At 49.4% G+C, this 24,910-nt stretch overlaps 1 protein-coding gene across 2 annotated transcripts in view; it reads right to left on the reverse strand.

Annotated features, from left to right (window-relative positions):
- R3HCC1L (R3H domain and coiled-coil containing 1 like) overlaps positions 1-24,910 on the reverse strand; it is a 94,109-nt gene that overhangs the window by 55,024 nt on the left and 14,175 nt on the right. The window lies entirely within an intron of this gene.

A 24,910-nucleotide genomic window follows, 5' to 3' on the forward strand; every position in this document is an offset into this window, starting at 1 on the left:
TGGCAGAGCTGGGATTCGAACTCATGAGCCCTGACTCCAAAGCCCATGCTCTTTCCACTGCGCCACGCTGCTTCTCCACGCCCCCTCACACTTAACATGTCCGAAAGAGAACTCCTTATCTTTCCACCTAAACTCTGTCGTCTCCCTGATTTTCCCATCACTGTAGACAGCATCACCATCCTCCCCGTTTCGCAAACTCATAACCCATGTTTTAGTCTTGACCCACCTCTCTCATTCGCCCCAAAGACTCACTCTATTATTATATACCATCAGTTCAACCTTCACAGCATTGCTAAAACCCACCCCTTCCTCTTCATCCAAACTGCTTCCAAGTTAATCCAAGCATTTATCCTATGCTGCCGTGATTCCTCTATGAGCCTCCTTGCTGACCTCCCTGCCTCCTATCTCTCCCCACTCCAGTCCATACTTCATTCTGCTGTCCAGATCATCGTTCTACAAAAACATTCAGTCCGTGTTTCCCCGCTCCTCAAGACCTCCGGTATTCATCCACCCACCTCCGCATCAAATAGAAACTGCTTACCGTAGGCTCCAAAGCACTCAATCACCTTGCCTCCTCCTACTTCGCCTCGCTGATCTCCTACTACAATCCAGCCTGCACATTTCACTCCTCTCGTCCACATCCTGCCTCAGGCCTGGAATGCCCTCCCTCATTATATCTGATAGACAATTAATCTCTCCACCTTCTAAGCCTCCCTGAAGGCCCGTCTCCTCCAAGAGGCCTTCCCTGACTAAGCCCTCATTTCCTCTTCTCCCACTCCCTTCTGCGTGACCTTGGTTTGCTCACTTTATTCACTACCCATCACTCCAGCCCCACGGCACTTCTGTAGATACCCATAATTGATTCATTCATATTAATAGACGCCTCCCCCTCTAGACTATAAACTCACTGTGGGCAGGGAATGTGTTATCAACTCTGTTATAAGATTATATTGTACTCTCCCAAGCACTCAGTACAGTGGTCTGGACACAGTAAGCACTTAATAAATATGACCGATGGATTGATAAAAAGTAAATGAGTTCTCCAATGAGATGGGGGAAGATGAAGAATAAAAGGGGACCCAAAACTGACCTTCCAGGCAACCCCAGTTAGAGGGTGGGAGGGAGGGGAGGAGCTGATGAAAGAGATTGAGAAGGGGTGATCAGACAGGATAAACAGGAGAAGACCAGTAATAATAATAATAATTATGGCATCTGTTATGTGCTAAGCACTGTTCTAAGCACTGGAGCAGATACAAGGTAGTCGGGTTGGACACAGTCCCTGTCCCACACGGGGCTCACAATCTTAATCCCTTAACTGAGAAGCAGCGTGGCTTAGCGGAAAGAGCACGGGCTTGGGAGTCGGATCTAACTTCTCTGTGCCTCAGTGACCTCATCTGTAAAATGGGGATGAAGACTGTGAGCCCTACGTGGACAACCTGACTACCTTGTATCTACCCCAGAGCTTAGAACAGTGCTTGGCACAGAGTAAGCACTTAACAACAACAAAAAATCCTGTTTTACAGATGAGGTAAGTGAGGCAGAGAAGCGAAGTGACTTGCCCAAGGTCACACAGCAGACAAGCGGCGGCGCTGGGATCAGAACTCACGTCCTCTGGCTCCCAAGCCCGGGCTCTTGCCACTGAGCCATGCTGCTTCCCTACTGAGCATAAGAAAAGAAAACCAGCTGAAAAGATATCTCAACATCCATCAGATCCCTTTAGCTGGTACAACAGAGTTACGGACGTAGGAAATTTTGTACGAAGCACCTATTCACACTTGACTGTTCCACAATACCTTCCTTAGGTCTTGGAGGGCTCTTCTTCCAAGACAGCTGAACTGTGAGCTCCTCGTAGGCAGAGATTGCATCTACAAACCGCTACGTTGTACTTTCCCGAGTGTTTAGTGCGGTGCTCTGCACATAACAAGAATAATTATGGCATCTGTTAAGCGCTTACTATGTGTCAGGCACTGAACTAAGCGCTGGGGTGGATATAAGCAAATGGGGTTGGACTGCTGGACCGCGGAGGGCTCACAGTCCTAATCCCCATTTTACAGATGAGGTAACTGAGGCACAGCCAAGTTAAGTGACTTGCCCACGGCCACACGGCAGAAAAGTGATGGAGCTGGAATTAGAACCCACGACCTTCTGACTCCCAGGCCCATGCTCTGTTCACTATACTATGCTACTTCCTTACTGAGCACATGGTAAGCACTCAGTAAGTACTACTGATGAGAAGCAGCGTGGCTCAGTGGGAAGAGCACGGGCTTGGGAGTCGGCGGTCACGGGTTCGAATCCCGGCTCCGCCGCTTGTCAGCTGTGTGACTGTGGGCAAGTCACTTAACTTCTCTGGGCCTCAGTTACCTCATCTGTAAAATGGGGATCAAGACTGTGAGCCTCATGGGGGACAACCCGATGATCCCGTATCTCCCCCAGCGCTTAGAACGGTGCTCTGCACAGAGTAAGCACTTAACAAATACCAACATTATTTACTGATTGAGAAGAAGAGTGAGGAGGGAGAGAGAGGATCCGAGACAGAAAAGGTCCAACCATTTCCCTCTCTGTGGGATCTTCATTCAACGTTGCTGAATAGTGGCAGGGAGTTGAGGACAAGGCAGGGCAGAATGGGAGCCTAGGAAGGGTTCACCAGGCACTGCAGGAGTAAATAATGTAATTAATTGGAAGCACTAATAATAATAATGCCGGTATTTGTTAAGCGCTTACTATGCTTCCAGCTCTCCCTCCCTCCCCCCTCCACCCCACTATGCTTACTATGCTTACTATGTGCAGAGCACTGTTTTAAGCGCTGGGGTAGATACAAGGTTGTCCCACGAGAGGCACCCAGTCTTAATCCCCATTTTACCGATGAGGGAACTGAGGCACAGAGTAACCTGCCCACAGTCACACAGCTGACGAGTGGCAGAGCCAGGATTCGAACCCGTGACCTCTAACTCCCAAGCCCGGGCTCCTTCCACTGAGCTACGCTGCTCCTCTACGAAATGAAAAGGCAGCAGATATAAATTGAAGTGCTACCCTCCCGAGAGGCCTCGGAGGATGTCCCACAGAGGGAAAATGCGCGGTCGGGGATGAGGGGAGTCTTTCTCGGGAAGCAAAGGGCATTCTAGAGCATTTACTGAACACCTTCTGTGGGGAGAGCATTGTACTAAGTGATTGGGAGACTACAAAAACTTAGAAGATTTGATTTCTATCCCACAAAGACTTTAAGTCTAGGAGGGGAGACAAACATTTCAATAAACGATTCCTTCTCTAATTCAAATGAAAATTCAATTGTGTAGGTGGCACAGAAGAGCCCAAGTGGCAGTGGGGGATTATAAAGTGGGGAGTATGTCAAGGTGAAGGGTTAGGAATGGGATGCTGGGGAGGGGAGGGATAGAGTTGGAAGCATATGCTTCCTCAAGCTAGGAATGTCCAGTGAGGTTCATTCATTCATTCAATAGTATTTATTGAGCGCTTACTATGTGCAGAGCACTGTACTAAGCGCTTGGAATGTACAATTCGGCTGTATTATGGGTTTTAAGGGAGGGCTTGAGCCGACAGCAGGGAATCCCAGGTGAACAGTGCCTCATCTCCAGGCCTCAAGAGGCCAGATCAGTCCAGTCTCAACCTGTTCCAGTTTGAAGGGACCGGGCCCAGGTTGGAGTATCCTGGGAAGAACTGTATTCTCTGAAAGATCCCTAAGTAACTCTTCAGTCTGGAGGAATTTTAGAGGGTTGAACTGGTTTCAAAGTTCCCCTGGAAGTTCACTTCCAACAGGACCGGTCGAGCGTTTTCTTAATGGATCGGAAGTCGGCCCCAGAGCCAGCCGAGGGATTTCTTGGCCACGAGAGACCTAGGACTGGGCTAAGGTGACCAATAATAATAATGATAATTACAGTATTTGCCAAGCACTTATTATTTGCCGGGCACTGTACTAAGTACTGGGATTGACGAAGCATATCGGACTGGACACGGTCCCCGTCCCACGTGGGGCTCACAATCTCAATCCCCATTTGAGGTAATTTAGGCCCAGAGAAGTGAGGTAAATTGACAAAGGTCACATAGCAGACAAGTGGCGGAGACGAGATGAGAACCCGCGACCTTCTGACTCCCAGGCCTGTGCTCTACCCACTACGCCAGGCTGCTTCTCATCAGAACGGTAATTAAACCAGGTTCTGAGATGAGTTGCAAGAGAATGTTCAGCAAGGCAGTGGCTTCGATGGGCTTTGGGGGGTTGTGTCCAGGAGCATGGGAGTTGTAGGGAGTGGTGAGCGGGACACGTGTCTCTGGGAGAGAGCTCTGTTGAGTTCCCTTTCCCTTGCGTTGGGTACTCTCCATGTTCTCCACTACAGTTGCTTGCCCTCTGCACTTGGCAACTAGGTTTTTCTGCATGCTAGATGTCATGTCATTGCATGGGAATTTTTTTCCAACCCTTCTGCTCAGGCTTAGCTCTTCAAACAGAGAGAGACCTGGGCTGGGACATTTGCCATATATATATATATAGCAAATATATATATATATACACACAACGGGAGGGAGAGAGAATGACTAACAGAGACCTGCAAAAGCATCTGCAGTGAACTCAGTACCTTTCATGGAGGTAATACGTTTCTACAAAAAAAGTTTCCAAACTCTGACCTCTCCCCTTCGCCCGCCGCATCCTCTCGCTCGGTCACTAACTTGCTCGTCTCTCCTCCTCACCCTGGCTAGGGTGGGAAAAGGGGACGTACCAGTGAGTGTGCTGTTCTTGCTCCTACGGAGGAGTGGGATATCCATGTCTGTGGTGACCAGAAGAGAGACAAGCTCTGCAATCACACCTCTTCCCTTCCCAAATCAGTCCCCACATATCCCTGAGCTGGGATTCTGCTCCCGTAGAGGGTGGCCTCCCCGGGGAGGTGACAGACAGCGGCAAGGAGAAGGCCTACACCTCCTGCCCAGAGCTGGAAGCACCTCGGATCCTCTCTCTCGGGGAACGGACATGGGTGCTTCCACCACCGACCGCCATCGCTATCTCTGGTAGAATTTTGTACATCTAAGATTAAGGAACTGGAAGTGCAGTACACTGGGCTAACACCACCAAGACCTGTTCATAAATCTGTCACCTCTAAATGTTCTTGCTGCTAACGGCTTCCCGGCAACCCGAAGTTTCCAGCTCTGTCCATTTCACAGATTGGGAACCACTTAGTCTGACTCATCTTAATGGAAAATATGCATTCTGTGAGGCTTGGAGAAATACCATGTTATCCTGGATTTAAGAACAAATTCATGACCTTTTAATTTCCGCTTGCTTTGAAACATACAAAGGAGAAGCACTAATGTGCATTAAACCACCGCTTTCCATTTTCTGACTTACGGGTGTCTGGCCATGCAAATTAAATCTTGCACTTACAGAAAGATCAATGGCCAAACCAGCCATTTAAAGGTGGGGCTTATTCAGATTAGTCGGAAAGACCCTGATTTTGCAGAGATCCACTGGAGAAAGGACCCTCTGAGGAGACAGATGCAGTCCAGGAAAAACCTGAAATGAGCGAGTATCACTCCAGCTCCAAGGAGAAAGCTCATCTCAGGAAAATGCCATCCGGCAGACGCACTTTTCTGAAGACTTCTGCCTCCTCAACACTCAACTCCGGTAGTGCTTGATATTGTTTTGGTCGACGGTTTGGGGAGAATGGCCGGGAGATCGGAAGCTCTTTCACGGCAGTGACCTGGTTTTCCTCCTCTTTTCTAAGTTCCCTTTCTGTCTCATACAGTGCTTGGCACAAAGACAGGGTTCAAATACTTCAAAGAACGATGGTTAAAATGGATCAGTGGTTTTCCATTCAGAGACACTCCAGGAGGAGACACCAGCCTGGAGCTTGGCAGTAGCTGAGAAACCCAGACTGGGGAGCCCTACTGTTCTGAGGGAAAGGGTCAAGCTTTAATGGAATTTTTACCAGGAAAGGTGGGTCGGCGTGGTCTAAAATTTGGGGCAAGTGGGAAATCCTTTCACGGAACCCAAAAGAAAACCCCCGTCCGTCAGAAGTTGCACTGACCCTTTAGTGGCTGATTCTCAGCTTAGGGACTTGCTGGAATGGAGGCCAGAGAGTAATTAGTGCCGTCTTAATGAAGTTACATCGGCAAGCCAGGGAATCAATTTTCTTATTAATGCCCGAGGCCCCAATCTCCCCTACTCTGATACTGCAGTCACTGTTTAGAACTTCCATCGACTTATTAAGCTTTGCCTAAGGACTCGAGAACTGAGCCCCCGAAGACTGTCAAGCCCGTTATCTTCTTCACCGGCGCCTACCCCATACCCACGCTGAGCGTCTGAACTTCTTCAGCCTCTTTCACTTGAGGAGGCCAAGAAAACTCTCGTTGGCTAGGCCACCAATTCTGAGAGGAAGCAGTGCACAGCTTCATTCTGCAGACCAGGAAGCCGAGCAAGAAAACGTTCAAGTGACCTGCCTAAGACCACAGAGCCCACGGCAGAACCCAGGAATCCTGATCCCTGGTCCCCTTCCTCCGCCAGCGCACCTCGGGTTCCCGGTCGGTTTTTCGCAAGTTGTTTTTAGAGGGCGATGGTTATGGGCTTCTCAGATTTCTCCAAGAGCTGCCAGATTGCTCCTTGCCCCATGCAATCTTGCCCGGTGCCCCTTTCTGATGGGATGATTTATTTTTTATAATCTTTGGCCCAAGCGCCAGAATGCTATCTGCCAGGTCCCATGCCCCGATAAATATGCATCCGCAAACGTTTATGGAGATGGATGGCCAGGGTGGGGGGTAGGTGCTCCTTGGTCAGAACCCAATGCTGGCCTGTGGTTACGGGGGGAAAGGAGAGTGGGGGAGGGGCGTGGCCCCGTGATTAATCACTGCCCACTCTGTTTAGGGGTATTCATCACAGCCCGCTGTCAGGTAAATCACTGGAAAAACACCTCTTCGGTAATTAATGTGAAGTGACGGATGGACAGCCCCTGGGCCCATTAATCAGGAACATCAGCAGCCTACTGAGATTATGAATGTCAGGATGCATAAACTGCCGGTGGATCAATAGGGCCAGGAATTCGTCCAAGGCTCTCATTTCCGAGGCATCTCCGGTACATTAGGCTCCTTTCAAAGCCGCCCCCTCCGCCCCCCAGCCTCTCTCCGAAATGAAAACGGAGCCGTCGGAACAAAGGGCAGGCCCAGAGCCGCGAAATGGGGCCGGGGCCCCCGCGTGAGCAAACGGTCCAAGGAGGCTGGCCCCGGCGAGGGGAGGTGCCCGTCTACCGTCGGAGCCCGGGAGGTTGGTGACCACACACCTCGGGAGCTACCGGTACAGATCGAGCGCTCTACGGAGATTCCCGGGGACGTGGCCGGACAGAACAGTAGCTCTAATTCTGACCTGTCCTCCGGGATTAAAAACCGAAACAAAACACCACTTCAAAGGCTTCCTTGGACCTGGCAAAACGGAGGACGGGACCGCGAGTCCGAAACTGCTCTCTCAACCCCCACGGTTCACCGAGTCGCCAATCAAAGTCCGCCTCGGGCGTCGGCGCCGTTCTCCCGGCCTCGAATTACACGGCACCCCGGGATAGCAGTGACGGGAAGGAGATTACACATCCTGCCCAACACCAGCGTTGCACTTCGCGGTCAGACCTCAGCCGCGGCTGCAACTGTTGGTTAGAAAGTGTCTCGGAGTTACTCCCGCCTGTTCCGCTAAATCTCATTTCATCCCGCTGATGGATAGACGGACAGATGGCTGCTTGGCGAAAGCAGCATTATCGGCCAGCTTCTGCGGAGCCTCGGCATGATGGATAGCCCCTCCTCGACTTTCTCCAAACCGCCATCGATCCGAGCCATATTTCAGCGGTCAGGAGCCCAGGAATATTAAGTCACACAGACAATTAGGTTAAGTTGCTCGGGACATAAAAAACCCCTGGAAAAAAACAAACAAACACACCACCACCTTGGCTTAGCCCCGTGCTACGGCCGTGCGTCGGACTGAAAATGTCAGACTCGTCTTCAGAATGCTGACCCATCAGGACCTACGGATTCAAATCCCAGGGTGAGGCGAGTGAGGCGAGGGAGGGAGCAACTAGGTTCGACAGCTCCGACCGGGACTTGGAAAGGAACCTGTCACTGTCCCAGTCAACTTCCTTACCAACCAGCTAGATAAAAATCACCCTGTCCCCTCCTACCAAACCTCCGTGATTAAAATCCGGCGTGTCCACTTGGTTCCTCTAACACCAACTTTCATTCATTCATTTATTAGTATTTACTGAGCGCTTACTACGTGCAGAGCACTGTACTAAGCGCTTGGAATGAACAAGTCGGCAACAGATAGAGACAGTCCCTGTCGTCTGACGGGCTCACGGTCTAATCGGGGGAGACGGACAGACGAGAACGATGGCGATAAATAGAGACGAGGGGAAGAACATCTCTTAAAAACAATGGCGACTAAATAGAATCGAGGCGATGTACATCTCATTAGCAAAATAAATAGGGTGATGAAAATATATACAGTTGAGCAGATGAGTACAGTGCTGAGGGGGCGGGGAGAGGGGGAAGAGTAGAGGGAAATGGGGGGAAAAGAGGGTTAAGCTGCGGAGAGGTGAAGGGGGGGCGGTAGAGGGAGTAGAGGGAGAAGGGGGGCTCAGTCTGGGAAGGCCTCTTGGAAGAGGTGAGTTTTAAGTAGGGTTTTGAAGAGGGGAAGAGAGTCGGTTTGGCGGAGGTGAGGAGGGAGGGCGTTCCGGGACCGCGGGAGGACGCGGCCCGGGGGTCGACGGCGGGACGGGCGAGACCGGGGGACGGCGAGGAGGCGGGCGGCGGAGGAGCGGAGCGTGCGGGGTGGGCGGTAGAAAGAGAGAAGGGAGGAGAGGTAGGAAGGGGTGAGGTGACGGAGAGCCTCGAAGCCTAGAGTGAGGAGTTTTTGTTTGGAGCGGAGGTCGACAGGCAACCACTGGGGTTGTTTAAGAAGGGGAGTGACATGCCCAGATCGTTTCTGCGGGAAGATGAGCCGGGCAGCGGAGTGAAGAATAGACCGGAGCGGGGCGAGAGAGGAGGAAGTGAGATCAGGGAGAAGGCTGACACGGTAGTCTAGCCGGGATATGACGAGAGCCCGTAGCGGTAAGGTAGCCGTCTGGGTGGAGAGGAAAGGGCGGATCTTGGCGATATCGTAAAAGTGAGACCGGCAGGTCTCGGTAACGGATAGGACGCGCGGGGTGAACGAGAGAGACGAGTCAAGGATGACACCGAGATCGCGGGCCCGAGAGACGGGAAGGACGGTCGTGCCATCCACGGTGATAGGGAAGTCCGGGAGAGGACCGGGTTCGGGAGGGAAGATGAGGAGCTCGGTCTCGCTCACGTTGAGTTTTAGGTGGCGGGCCGACATCCGGGCGGAGACGTCCCGGAGGCGGGAGGAGACGCGAGCCCGAAGGGAGGGGGAGAGGACGGGGGCGGAGATGGAGATCTGCGTGTCATCTGTGTAGAGATGGTAGTCAAACCTACTTACTGTGCCTCAGTCACGTTTTCCTCACTGCTGACGGCTCAGCCGTGTCCTGCCTCTGGCCTGGAACTCCCTCCCCTTTCAAATCCTACACACTCACCCCCACCTTCAAAGCCTTATTAAAATCACATCTCCTCCATGAGGCCTTCCCCAAGTAAGCCCCCTCGTTACCCCTTTTCCCTCTCCTTTCTGTGTCGTCCGTGCACTTAGATTTGTAATAATAATAATAATGTTGGTATCTGTTACGCGCTATGTGCAGAGCACTGTTTTAAGCGCTGGGGTAGATACAGGGGAATCGGGTTGTCCCACGGGAGGCTCACCGTCTTAATCCCCATTTGACAGATGAGGGAACTGAGGCACAGAGAAGTGAAGTGACTTGCCCACAGTCACAGAGCTGACAAGTGGCAGAGCCGGGATTCGAACCCATGACCTCTGACTCCCAAGCCCGGGTCCTTTCCACTGAGCCGCGCTGCTTTAAGCACTCGACAGCCAACCCGCCCTCAGTCAGACAGCACTTAAGTACAGATCCATAATTTATTTTGATGTCTGTCTCCCCTCTAAACTGTACAACTCTTTGTGGACAGGGAACACGTCTACCAGTTCTGTTTTACTGTACTTTCCCACGAGCCTAGTACAGTGTTAGAGACGCGACGTGGCTCAGCGGAAAGAGCACGGGCTTTGGAGTCGGAGGGCATGGGTTCGAATCCCGGCTCTGCCACTTGTCGGCTGTGTGACCTTGGGCGAGTCCCTTAACTTCTCTGTGCTTCAGTTCCCTCATCTGTAAAATGGGGATTAAGACCGTGAGCCCCACGTGGGACAACCTGATTCCCTTGGGTCTACCCCGGCGCTTAGAACAGTGGTCTGCACATAGTAAGCGCTTAACAAATACCAACATTATTATTATTATTACTTTCCCATGCGCTTAGTACAGTGTTCCGCCAATCTAATTAAATACAAGCCTGGTTGTCGCTGTAGGTGGCTAAGTACCAGTAAGTACCTAGGGACTTTCACTTGCCCATCCTGTCCGGCGTGGCTAGAGAAGCAGCGTGGCTTAATGGAAAGTGCACGGGCTTGGGAGTCAGAGGTCGTGGGTTCTAATCCCAGCTTCGCCACTTGTCAGCTGTGTGACTTTGGGCAAGTCACTTCACTTCTCTGTGCCTCAGTGACCTCATCTGGAAAATGGGGATTATTAATAATAATAATAACGATGGTGTTTGTTAAGCGCTTACTATGTCCCGAGCACTGTTCTAAGCGCTGGGGGAGATACGGGGGTCATCAGGTTGTCCCATGTGAGACTCACGGTCTTCATCCCCATTTTACAGATGAGGTCACTGAGGCCCAGAGAAGTGAAGTGACTTGCCCACGGTCACACAGCTGACAGGTGGGGGGACGACCTGATAACCTTGTATCTACCCCAGTGCTTGGCATAGTAGATGCTTAACAAATAGTACTGTTGTAATTATTAATATTAACTGAGGACCTGGCCGAGTAGATGGGTGCACACACTTGGCCCCCAAATTCCTATCAATCTCTCAATCGAACAATGGTACTTATTGAGGGCCTGCTGTGTGCAGAGCACTGCCTTAGGAGGTTTTGGAGAATACAAGGGAATTAGGAAACACGATCCCTGTCCTTGAGGATCCTGGAGAAGCAGTGTTGCCTAGTGGATAGAGCACGGGCCTGGGAGTCAGAAGGACCTGGGTTCTGGTCCCGGCTCTGCCACTTGTCAACTGTGTGACCTTGGGCAAGTCGCTTCACTTCTCTGGGCCTCAGTTACCTCATCTGTAAAATGGGGATTAAGAATGTGAGCCCCATGAGGGACAGGGACTGTGTCCAACCCGATTGGCTTGTAGCCACCCCAGCGATCAGAACAGTGCCTAGCACATAGTAAGTACTTAACGAATACCACGTTTATTAATTAGTATTGTTACCTTATAATCTAGCAAGGGAGACAAGACTCCAAAATAAATCTGACTGCAGGAAGTAACAGACTGTAAGCTCACTGTTGGCAGGGAATGTGTGTGTTACACTGTTACGTTGTACTCTCTCAAACCCTTAGTACAGTGCTCTGCACACGGTAAGTGCTAAATAAATACAATTGATCGATCGATTAACAGAGCAAAAATATATGCTCCTAAGTGCTAGGATGTTAGCGCCCAAGTGCATAGGTGATGTGGAATTTCTAACGGTAGATCTGGATCGACATTCAATAAAACTAAAAGGGACGGATCAGAACAAAAGGAAAGTCACGCTAGTTCGAATGAATTCTCCTTTTAAGCCTAGAAATACTTTAGAGGCTGGCCTGTCTTACTCCAAAACACTTATGGGGGGTCTGCAGCAACAAAGGACGGCTGATATAAACTTCTCCCTCTCGTTTCTTTTCATCTAAGACCCGGGCGTCTTCTATCTGGAGACCTGCGGACATCCAAGCCCACCGGCAGTCATCCCCTTCTCAGTTCCGTTTTGCTGCCGGCTCCTTCTCCGGCCTCTTTCACCGACTCTGAAGGGTCACAACTCCGGGGCTCTAGAGAAGCAGCGAGGCTTGGTGGAAAGAGCACGGGCTTGGGAGTCGGGGGTCGTGGCTTCTAATCCCGACTCCGCCACTTGTCTGCTGCGTGACCTTGGGCAAGTCACTTCACTTCTCTGGGCCTCAGTTACCTCATCTGTAAGAATGGGGATTAAAACATGTGAGCCCCATGTGGGACAATCTGACCACCCTGTATCTACCCCAGCGCTTAGAACAGTGCTCGGCGCATAATAAGCGCTTAACAGATACCGTAATTATTATTACAAGGATTCCTGCCTGACACAACCAGTGCCCCAACTCCCCCCAACTCTCGCCAACCTGGTGACCTTTCCAACTACTTCAAAGTCATCCGGTGAGGGACCCTCCCCCCCCCCCAAAAAAACCCCCTCCACCTCACCTCCGCAGCCCCCTCAATTCCCACAACCACTCATCTTTCCGGCCCCCTCTTGGAGATCTCCCACTGCTTCCAAAATCTGCCCTCTGCACCGGCGCTTCGGACGCCATCGCTTCTCACTTTCTAAAAACACTAGGGCCCGCTCTTCTTGTTGATCATGGTTGGATCACCGCCTGCCTCCCTCTCACCCAACCCTTAAGGGCCCCAGGCCTCCTGGTCCAGTGGAACCTCTGAATCACGTGAGCCTTAATTTCTATTCATTCTCTGTTCTTTCACATGTCAAGCGGCCAAGACAGACCCGTCGTTTTGTCCACCGTTTTGACTGTGAGCCTGCTGTTGGGCAGAGATTCTCTCTATCTGTTGCGAAATTGTACATTCCAAGTGCTTAGTACAGTGATCCTACTTAGAGCTCACCTCTTCCAAGAGGCCTTCCCAGACTGAGCTCCCCCTTTTCCCTCTGCTGCCCCTCTACGCCCCTCTCCACCTCCCCTCAGCTAAGCTCTCTTTTCCCGCTTTCCCTCTGCTCCTCCCCCTCTCCCTTCCCCTCCCCTCAGCACTGTACTCGTCCGCTCAACTGTATATATTTTCATTACCCTATTTATTTTGTTAATGAGATGTCTATCACCTTGATTCTATTTATCGCTATTGTTTTAATGAGATGTTCATCCCCTCGATTCTATTTACTGCTATTGTTCTCGTCTGTCCGCCTCCCCCGATTAGACTGTAAGCCTGTCAAAGGGCAGGGACCGTCTCATCTGTTACCGATTTGTACATTCCAAGCGCTTAGTACAGTGCTCTGCACATAGTAAGCGCTCAATAAATACTATTGAATAAATGAATGAATGATCTGCACATAGTAAGTGCTCAATAAATACGACCGAATGAATGAATGAGAACAGGGAAACCATAGCAAAGAACAGAAATCATACTTCTAAAATCTAATAAAATCACAAGTGTGGCTGAGCCTTGGCCCTGTGTTTTTTACATCGAGGATTTATACGCAAAGATGACTACCTATAGTGCCAATGCTGGGCTGGAGCCCTGTAACCCAAGCCCTGTAACCCTTACTAGCCACCTTGGGCTTCACTGTCTATCCTTCTTCCTTCTTCCTAGCACCTTTTGTGGATCCCACTGACACCATCCAACTTCCACATCTCCGAGAAGCAGCGTGGCTCAGTGGAAAGAGCGTGGGCTTTGGAGTCAGGGTTCATGAGTTCGAATCCCAGCTCTGCCACTTGTCGGCTGTGTGACTGTGGGCAAGTCACTTCACTTCTCTGTGCCTCAGTTCCCTCATCTGTAAAATGGGGATTAAGACTGTGAGCCCCACGTGGGACAACCTGATTCCCCTATGTCTACCCCAGCGCTTAGAACAGTGCTCGGCACATAGTAAGCGCTTAACAAATACCAACATTATTATTATTATTATTATTCCTCCCACTCCCGTGCCCATTAATGACTCGCAGCACCATTTAGCGCACGGGCTTTCTGGCTGGAGAGATTGAACCAAGTATCAGGGGGAACGTGTAGGACGGTGGATCTAGACCTTCCTTGATAGAGTGGCATCAACGAGGGCTACAGTTGCTATGGAAATCAAAGACACGGGCACCCAACTAATCAGAAGAGGCAACTAGAAGGCAGAGCACGAAAACACTAATATCTCATACCAATACGCTCTACTTGGTGCGTGAATCGACGCTCCCAGCTTCCCTTCAACCTACCTCCCTCGATTCTTTTCATCTATTCATGCTTCTGAACTCACTCAGGGCAAGTAACAACTTCAGCTGGGTGAGTAAAGAAAACAGATTCCGCGTATTTGGTACCGTCTCTGTGAATCTCCTGAGGAGGTGAGTGGAGAAGAGAACGGTAACCGTAGACTGTACGCAATCAAAAGTAAGGATTGATTCTTTCCCTTCTATTGCATGCTCCGGCATACTTAAAATGGTGCTCTGTGGCTAGTAAATGCTGGTTTCAACAAGCATTCACAAAGGATTGGACTGCTGTTCATCAGACCCAGCAGTCCGATAGATCCGTCATTTCCAACTCCGGTTCACGACAAAATAACCTAAACTGCCAACGGGGCCCCTAGAATCAATTCAACACACTGGCAGACTCACAACCACCCATATACTTCTGTACAAATCGACTTAGATACCTTACTATTTACGCCTCTCAGGGTCACACCTGGAGAGTTTCCAGTACTCTACCAGTCTCCACTACGGGAGGGAGAGTCAAGCAGAGGACTGCTCGTTCCATTCCTAGTTTGCGCAGGGGCTAGAGAGTAGAAGGCCATCTGCTACACGTCAAAACTCCGCTGTCCTGGGCAGCGGCGGCACGGGAGAGTCTCAGGTTTACTGCGTGGAAGGAGACAGTGGTAAGTAATAATAATAATGTTGGTATTTGTTTAGTGCTTACTAAGTGCAGAGCACTGCTCTAAGTGCTGGAGTAGATACAGGGTCATCAGGTTGTCCCACGTGAGGCTCACAGTCTTAATCCCCATTTTACAGATGAGGTGACTGAGGCACAGCAAAGTGAAGTCACTTGCCCACTTGACTCTATTTGTTGCCATTGTGCTTGTCTGCCCGTCTCCCCCGATCAGACCGTAAGCCCGTCAAAGGGCAGGGACCGTCTCTCTCTGTTGCCGGCTTGTACATTCCAAGCGCTTAGTAGAGTGCTCTGCACATAGTAAGCGCTCAATAAATACTACTGAATGAATGAAAGTGGCAGAGCCGGGATTCGAACCCATGACCTGTGACTCCCAAGCCCGGGCTCTTTCCACTGAGCCACGCTGCTTCTCTAGTGGTAAAACACTTGCGCATTTTTAACAAGAAAACTCTACGGATACACTACCGGGGCGATTGCAGACGGAGGTGGGGAGTTCTGGGAGAGATGTGTCCGTGGTGTCGCTATGGGTCGGATACGACTCGACGGCGTAAGACAGGACCCTACTATTTAGGCACAAATTCAAATATTCGACACACTTGGAGACTCACGGCTACCCACGCACTTCTCTACCAACTGACTTAGACACTTTACTACTTGAGCACTAATTCATAATAAATACCCATTTCTTCTTCCTACCTGTAAATTACTTAAGTGTCTGTCTCGGTTACTGGACCATAAGCTCCTTAGGGATAGGGATCATGTGAACTAACTCTACTGTATTTTCCCAATCATTTAATACATTGCTCCGCCCACAATATTTATAAATAGAGGTCATGGGTTCGAATCCCCGCTCTGCCACTTGGCAGCTGTGTGACTGTGGGCAAGTCACTTCACTTCTCTGGGCCTCAGTGCCCTCCTCTGTAAAATGGAGATGAAGACTGGGAGCTTCACGTGGGACAACCTGATGACCCTGTATCTCCCCCAGCGCCTGGAACAGTGCTCTGCACACAGTAAGCGCTTAACAAATACCAACACTGTTATTATTATTATAAATACCATAGATTGGATGGATGAACCAAGGTTAGTCTCAATTTCCTGAAGAGAGAGTTGAAGCACAAGCAATCTGGGCTCAAAAACGGAGCAAGGCCGATGGCGTTGGGGCTTTCCACATTCTGCTGTGCCCGCTTACCCGGCGTCCGGCCACTGCTGCCAGGTTCTCCAGAGGTTTCCGTGGAACCCCTTCCTGTGGATTTGGATTAAAGAAGCAGTGTGGCCCAGTGGAGAGAGCAAAGGCCTTGGGGGGGGGGGGGGTCAGAGGACCTGGGTTCTCATCCTGCTCTACGGCGTGGCTCAGGGGAAAGAGCCCGGTCTTGGGAGTCAGAGGTCACGGGTTCTACTCCAGGCTCCGCCGTTTTCCAGCTGTGTGACTTTAGGCAAGTCACTTAACTCCTCTGTGCCTCAGTTACCTCATCTGTAAAATGGGGATTAAAACTGTGAGCCCCACGTGGAACAACCTGATCACCTTGTATCCCCCCGGCATTTAGAACAGTGCTTTGCACAAGGTAAGCGCTTAACAAATACCACCATTATTATTATTACCTGCCAGCCGAGTGACCTCGGACAAGTCACCTAACTTCTCTAGGCCTCAGTTTCCTCATCTGAAAAATGGAGATTAAATACTTCTTCTGCGTCTCCTCTAGATCGTGAGACCTATGGGGGATAAGGCCCCGGTCCGACCTAATTAACTTGTATCTTCCCCAGCTCCTAGTACGTGCCTGGCACGCAGAAACCACTTAAATATCACAGTTAATTTTTTATTAATTATTAGGGCTTTGAAGGTGGGGAAGATCGCGTTCGATTGTTCCTTTTTAGATTACACCACCTCTCCCAATCTTTTAGGTTGTTAGCTTCTTGAGAGACAGGAATTTTGACCACCTTGATTCTCTTTCAGCTATTAGTGCTTGGTACAGTGTGTGGCACATAACTAGTAAGCACTTACAATAATAGTAATGATTTGGAAGGGCCTAAAAACAGGTCAGTCGATCAGCAGTGTACAGAACTTCCAATCGATTGTATTTACTGAGCATTTATCGTGCACACTAAGCGCTTGGAAAAATATCATATCCTCAAACCGCTTTCTACCTGTGCCCCTGTTTTAAAACATCTTACGCAGTCCCCAGCCAGGACGAACTACGGCAACCGTTTACTGCTCCATGCCCACCGGGTACACATGCTCTCTGAATGAAAGGAGTAGGACAGGCCTGAGTGCCAGCTTGAGAAGCTATAATTAACTGCTTTTTCAAACCCTCCGACTTGTTCTTCATGCCAAGCTTCAATAAAGACCCAGCCGGCGCCCAAACGCTTTGCATCCCAAGAGAGGGAGTCCTTGATGGGTCCCTCGATCACGGCAACAGCACGGCACGCTTGGCGGGGAAAAGAAAATAAGAACTGGAGCATTCAGTGGCATGCCCATTCCCGGTAACCTTCAAAATTTAAGAGTCCTCACAATCATAATTTGCAGTTGTCTCCGAAACTATCCCATTCACCTTGCCTCACCCTCAGAGCCATATGGTGAGGACACTTGACTGGATGTCAGACGATGAGCTTCCTCCTTTCCTTCGCCCACATGGCTCCTCCGCTCTGTGCCTCCTCCTATCTGACCACCTTGGGTCTGCGAAAACGTCGTTACTCTGGCCCGTTTCCCCACCCCAAAACAGCAGAGTAAACGTGGAAACAGTGACCGACGCAAATGCCCCTGGCTTTACTGTTTTTGCAGCCCGAAGGCGAGAGCCCTTCCACTGCAAATGGTCCACAAAAGGGAGAGACGGCTCAGCAAATACCGGCTGCGGCCCGTCCCCGGAAGCCAAGAGGACGAGCGTTTTAAAGCCTGCCTCGAATGGACTTTGGTAGCTTTAGCCTTCCTGCGTGGCTCGCACAACCGGAGGAGTCATTTCGGGAAAAAGCCGAGCGAGCAGACGGAGAAAGATAAGGGCCACTACCCGTCTCCAGGGGGATCTCGGCAGCCCCGAGCGCACGAGTAAACGAGCTGTGGCATGAAGAGGTTTATCTCACAGCATAACACAACTCATGCCCCCAACTTATTTTACACTCCACTAGCCGCAGTGGCCACGCGTCGGCACTGACTGATTTCACGCTCCGGAGGCCAGGAAACAGCCCGCGGCTCAGTCTCTTTCACACTCCACTGACACGGTAACCCTGCAGCTCACTAACTTACTGTACAAAGTTTCGCGTTAACACCTGCGGTCGCCACGGCAAAAAGCGGCAGGTTTGGGTCTAGCTGAAGAACAAAGAGAGTCGTGAAAAAGAAGAGAGTTTCCCGTATTCTACAACTCCCATCCCTCGACAATACAGCACCAAAAGAACAGTACGTCGGTCACTCATGGGGGCGAATGAGAACCATCAGACGCCTCATCAGAGCAGCGCGCCGAGCAAAAAGCACTGAGGAGTTTAATCCGGCTTGGTTTTTGGATAACTGGTCACGCAGTGCAACCGGAGGTTGTCAATAATGGGGACCTACAAAATCCGAAGGGAACGGCCATAATGGTTGACGAGGAGGTCCGAAATTAGGAATTTCCGGGGTCGGCAAGAAGCGCCACGGCTGGAGCAGATGAAAAGAGTGCCCTGTGTCCTCCCTTATTCTCCCGTACCTAGCCAAGAGCTTAGGACAGTGCTTTGCAGATAGAAAGCGCTTACTAAATACAACCATTATTATTATTATTATTACTTTGGGCTCTGGGAATTGAGAAATTCAAGGACTGCTTCCTATGTCACCAAGCTCCCATCACTGTTGTTCCTACTCTGTACTCCACCAAGAAGATCTACTCGTCTTGGTATTTCTTTGGGTCGGTGGAGGGGTAGATTGTTTGGTGTGGAGGAAGGGTCTGGCTGGAAGGTAGAACCCAGGAGTAGAAAAAAGAGTTGAAAATCCCCGGCGTATGCATCAAATCGTTACGTATGTGACGGTGCAAAGGTCTGATTTTCCCAGTGCAGAAAAAACTCACGGCTGAACCCTGTCACACAAGTCAGGCCGGGGTCCGGGAGTGGGCTGGGTCACTCTGCTGGGGAGCAGAGGAAGGAGGAGAAGGGAGAAGGGGAGATTCATTCATTCAGTTGTATTTATTGAGTACTTACTACGTGCAGAGCGCTGTACTAAACGCTTAGTACATCTTAGATGCTACCATCCACATGCTGTACTACGCAGCCTTCACGTAGCAGCCTGGTCTGGGGAGTCAGAACGACCTGGGTTCTAATCCTCATTCAGCCACTTGTCTGCCGTGTCATTTTGGGCAAATCACTTACCTTGTCTGTGCCTCAGTTCCCTCATCTGTAAAATGACGCTTATAACTGTGAGCCCATGTGGGACATAGACTGTATCCAACGTGATTAGCTTCTATCTACCCCAGCGCTGAATACAGTGCCCGACACACAGTAAGGGCTTAGCCAACACCATAAAAAATACCAGAAGAGAAGAAAACAAACAAGCAAGCTCCCCATTTGTCACATTTCTCTAATAATAATAATAATAATAATGTTGGTATTTGTTAAGCGCTTACTATGTGCAGAGCACTGTTCTAAGCGCTGGGGTAGACACAGGGGAATCAGGTTGTCCCACGTGGGGCTCACAGTCTTAATCCCCATTTTACAGATGAGGGAACTGAGGCACAGAGAAGTTAAGTGACTCGCCCACAGTCACACAGCTGACAGGTGGCAGAGCCGGGATTCGAACCCATGATCTCTGACTCCAAAGCCCGGGCTCTTTCCACTGAGCCATGCTGCTCTATACTGTGAGCTCGTGGTGGGCAGCATATGTCACTATTTATTGTTGTATTGTACTTTCCCAAGCGCTTAGTACTTACTCTGCACAGAGTAAGCGCTTAATAAATACGATCGAACGAACGAACGAATGAATTCGGGACTGCCTGTTTCACTGCTCTTCAGGAATCAAGACAGCCAGGAGTTTAAGCCATTTTCAAACTTATTCTTGCTTTTTAGGAGAAAGATGATGGCTGGGACTGTGCTGAATGCTCCAGGGGAAGATGCCTTCCTCTGCCTCTTTTGGACACTTCCTGAGGCACAGGGCTAGCACAGAGAAGGTCTGCTCCCCTCTGCTTCTGCATAGAAAGGTAAGGTGCAAAAGTTACGTTGGTGCTTTTAGTGGACTGCATCATTTTAGTTACGCAGAATTAGAGATAGTTAATGTTATTATGATATTGATATCATACATATGTATAATCGTATGTTATTATGACTACGAAGTGTTTACAAGTGAGAAGCGGCATGGCTTACTGGACAGAGCATGGACCTGGGAGTCAGAAGGACCTGAGTTCTAATTCCAGCTCTGCCACCTGTTTGCTGTGTGACCTTGGGCGAGTCACTTAACTTTTCCGGGCCTTAGTAACCTCATCTGTAAAATGGGGATCGAGACTGTGAGTCCGATGTGGCACAGGGACTGTGTCCAATCTGGTTAAGTTGTATCTACCCCAGTGCTTAGAACGGCGCTTGACACATAAGAAGCACGTAACAAGTACCAGATTCTTTTTTACATGCGGCAAGCACTGTACTAAACAGTAGGGTAAATACAGTCCACTCAGACTGGACAAAGCCCCTATTCTACATGGGGCTTTACAGTATAGGAAGGAGGAGAAACCGGTAATTAATCTCCATTTTACAGATGAGGAAACTGAGGCACAGCGACTCGCACAAGACCACACAGCAGGCAAGTAGGAGAGCGGGATTTGAACCTGGGTTCCACAGACGACCAAAACGAGAAGCGTTGAGAAACGGTCTGCCTCAAGCCCAGCACTGTGTCCAAAGCGAGGGTCGCACTGGGAACGGCAGCCAAACAGCTTACCTTCGTACTTTCTCTGTAAAATGGCAGACGCCAAACCTTCGCTCGATCCGTCTCGGGACTCAGCCTAAAGTTGGAGCGAACAGACATTCTTGTCTTAATCACGGAATGGCAGGCGTGGACTTCTTACCGAATGTGGTCATGTGCTCAATCAGCCGTAAAGGAACAGGATAGACTAAGGCCCTGTATAAGAACAGGGTTCAATGGGTGATATTCTCCCGGGTGGCTGGACTCGCATCTAGCGCGACAGTTCCTGGAAAAGGTAAACCCCACCTCCCGATCACCCTTCGCCCTGCTCCTCACCGCTGGCAGTCTCATTTCCTGGCAGCGAGCGGTATTTTTAGTCTCCTCAAGGTTTCTAATTCCATCCGATCCATATTCCCATCAATAGAATATCTAACCTTACAGCCTTGGTAACCAAATGAAACTGCAACACCTTGAGAGGGGGTGAAACCCTCCCTCCCTCCGCAGCCCCCCAGACACTCCTCTTTGGCGGCCAATTTGGGGGCCAGGTCCGGTCACAAAATCCCAAGGGCAAAGATGCCTATTCCAAATACCTAAAAAGATCCGAAGCGGTCCCTTCCCTCGCCTCCTCCCCTCTTCCTCAGAAACTCGCACACATCCATCTCGCCCGGCTGTCCATCTTCCCCCGCTGCCTCCCAACAATTCACCGCCCGCCACAGATTGTCAGCACTGCGTTTGGGGACCCGGGAAGTGCTCTTGTGGGACGAAACGGTGTGTCAGCGCAGCGCTTTCCCAGACACAAAGTCATTCTTTATAGCCGGTTGCAGATTGGTTTCCGACTTGAAAAAAAAAAAACATAAGAATACTAATAAAAGACAAGTACAAGGAGATTTTAAATAGCCAGTATTAAAATTTGCTTTGGTTTGCTTCGGGGCCTGGGCAACCTCGGACCCACGCGAAAAGGATTTCATCCCTCTGCCCACACCTGCTGATACCATCCGCAGACGGCTTTATAAGGGAAAGACCGGGCCCCAGAGCCACGGGGCAACGGAGACACCGGCATCCGCCTAAACGCACATCGAAACAATCCTACCCTTAAGTCTCCTGGCCCTGCAGTCCTCCTTTCCTGGAAGTCCACAAATTGCTATTTACCGGGGAAGAAGCTGCAGCTTTTAGCATGATCGTTCACTTCACCCTGTCCAATTCCCCAGGAATTTTGGCCACTGGAGCCTCCTGCTAAACTAAAGGAACATTCAATGTCAAAATGAACAAGTACAGTAATATCTATGATCTAGGGGAGCACAGTTTTTCTTAAGCAGTGAGATGTCCTAAAGGAACACATTTACACAATAACCGGCTGCTTTCCTCGACGAAGGCCGCTTTCCTGGGCCTTCGGAGAGCATCAAAATGTAGAAGCAGCGTGGCTCAGTGGAAAGAGCACGGGTTTAGGAGTCAGAGGTCATGGGTTCTAATTCCGGCTCCACCACATATCAGCTCTGTGACTTCGGGCAAGTCACTTCACTTCTCTGTGCTTCAGTTACCTCATCTGGAAAATGGGGATTAAGACTGTGAGCCCCACAGGGGACAACTTCATTACCTTGTATCCACCCCAGTATTTAGAACAGTGCTTGGCACATAGTAAGCGTTTAACAAATACCATTATTATTATTATTATTATATGGGGGAGATGGAGGAAAAAATGAGGAGCAGGCAGAGCATGGCAGAGATGGTACAGAGGTAACCTCTCACCTTTCTGCTCTGCCTATAGCAAGAAGTGGGAGTGCGACCAACTAACTGAAACACCGTTAATGCAATTTACGGCTTGTTTATTTGCCATGGCTACGGGTCTCCCAGCAGGTGGAAAGTTGGCTCTTGGGGCCTTCAGAGCGAAGTTTACTAGGGCTTGAATTAAGTATAGTTCTGCAGCAAAGGGTTACCATCTTTCTCAGTATGTTCCTCCCAAGATGTGGCTGACACTTGGGCACCTACCTAGGGTTCAGACCTAAAGGTCTATCCCGGCCACGACATCTCCAGAATCTGCCCTTTCCTCTCCATCCCAACTGCTAACACACTGATTCACCCACTTATTTCCCACCTTGACTACTGGAGCTGCCTCTTCGCTGACCTTCACTCTGTCTGGATGATTTTTCTGAAAAATTGTTCGATCCATATCTCCCAGCTCTCGACAACCTCCGGTGTTTGCCCAATCACTTCCACATTAAACACAAACTCTTTACCACCAAAGGGAAGGCACTCAATCAGCTCTCTCCCTCCTAGTTTATCTCCCTGATGTCCTACTACAACTCAATCTGCATACTTCCCTCTTGTAATGCCAACCTTCTCATTGCACCTTAATCTCGTCTATCTCACCACTGACTCCTTGCCCACATCCTCCTTCTGACCTGGAATTCTCTCCCCCTTCATATCCAAAAGTCCACCATTCTCCCCACCATCAAAACCCAAATAAAATTACATCTCCAAGGAGCTTCCCCCAACCAAGTCCTTATTTCCCCTATCCGCTTTCCTCTGTGTTGCCAATGTACTTGGCTGGATCCCCTTAAACACTCTGATACTTACCCCAGCCCCACAGCACTTAAAACAACAATAATAATAAAAATAGCGGTATTTGTTAAGCTCTAACCACAGGCTAAGCATCGAACTAAGCGCTGGGCTAGATAAAAGATAATGAAGTCCTACCTGGGGCTCATACTCTAGTGGGAAGAAAAACGGGTACTGAGTTCCCATTTTGCAGATGAGGGACTTGAGGCCCAAAGAAGTGATTTGCCCACAGTCACACAGCAAGTTCATAGCAGAACCGGGATTAGAACCCAGGTCCTCTGACTCCCAGGCCTGAGGTCTTTCCACTAGGCCATATGCTTCCCATATGTATGTACATAGGAATTTGGGTAAATATACTTTCATTCTACCATTTCTCTATTCTGTAATGTATTTTAATGACTGTCTCCCCCTGTAGACTGTAAACTCCTTGTGGATAAGGATCACGTCTACCAACTCTTCTATTATACTTTCCCAGTACACAGAAAACATACCGAATATCACCAAAAGATTCCCTGACTGATGGTAACGAGATGGGTGGGTAACTATGACTGCAAAGAATGATAGTGCAAAAGGATCTGTTAATGTTATCAAAGAGTTTAGGATGAACAAGAAAATAATTTACAAACACAATGAACCTGTCTCATGACTTGCTCCCTTTGTTCATCCTCCCACCCAGCCCCAAAGCACTTATGTAGCTTGTTGTGGGGAGGAAATGTGACCGTTTGTTGTTGTATTATACTCTCCCAAGCACTTAGTACAGTTTTTTGCACACAGTAAGCGCTCAATAAATACGACTGAATGAACATAACTGTAATTTATTTATATTAATATCTGTCTCCCCCCCCACACCTACACTGTAAGCTCACTGTGGGCAGGGAATAACAATGCTGGTATTTGTTAAGCGCTTACTATGTGCAGAACACTTTTCTAAGCGCTGGGAGAGATACAGGATAATCAGGTTGTCCCACGTGAGGCTCACAGTCTTAATCCCCATTTTACAGATGATGGAACTGAGGCCCAGAGAAGTTAAGTGATTTGCCCACAGTCACACAGCTGACAAGTGGCAGAGCAGTGATTCAAACCCGTGACCTCTGACTCCCAAGCCCGTGCTCATTCCACTGAGCCACGCTGCTTCTCTGTGTGAATGTGAATTGAATGTGAATTCAACTGAATGTGAATTCAACTGAAAGTGAATTCAGGGAATGGGAATGTGTCTGTTTATTGTTGAATTATTACTGTACTAAGCACTTAATATAATGCTCTGCACACAGTAAAGCACTCAACAGATACAACTGAATGAGTGAATGAATTTTAAAGTACTCCCGCAGATCATGTGAACTTTTTTGAAAACCTGAATACAGAATTTCCCTCCTTTGTTTTAAATACTGCTATTAGCAGTAAAATATTACAATCACTCCAAACATACACATCTTTTTTGGTTGTTCAAAAATAGCCAACTCCCTGAAACAGTATATCGTCCCTCCCGTGTGACCCACAAAAGAAAGTCTGAAATGAAGCAATAGTAATGGGCTCCTTTTCCCAACTCTCCCAGAAGAGACACGACAGCCCTTGAATTATTTAACACTTCCCATCTCTCACCAAAAATGAGAGGGTGGTGTGGGGGGAGTAAAAAGAAATTAGTAGCATCTTATCAGGGGTTCCCCATCCTGACAATAATAAAGTAACCACCCCTGTGAACGCTTCTGGGTTTTTTTCACTGTTTTTTAAGTGCATCTCTGTCCAGCTAAAGAGAAGATG

Source organism: Ornithorhynchus anatinus, chromosome 3 (genome assembly GCF_004115215.2).
Source record: "Ornithorhynchus anatinus isolate Pmale09 chromosome 3, mOrnAna1.pri.v4, whole genome shotgun sequence".
Lineage (NCBI taxonomy): Eukaryota > Metazoa > Chordata > Mammalia > Monotremata > Ornithorhynchidae > Ornithorhynchus > Ornithorhynchus anatinus.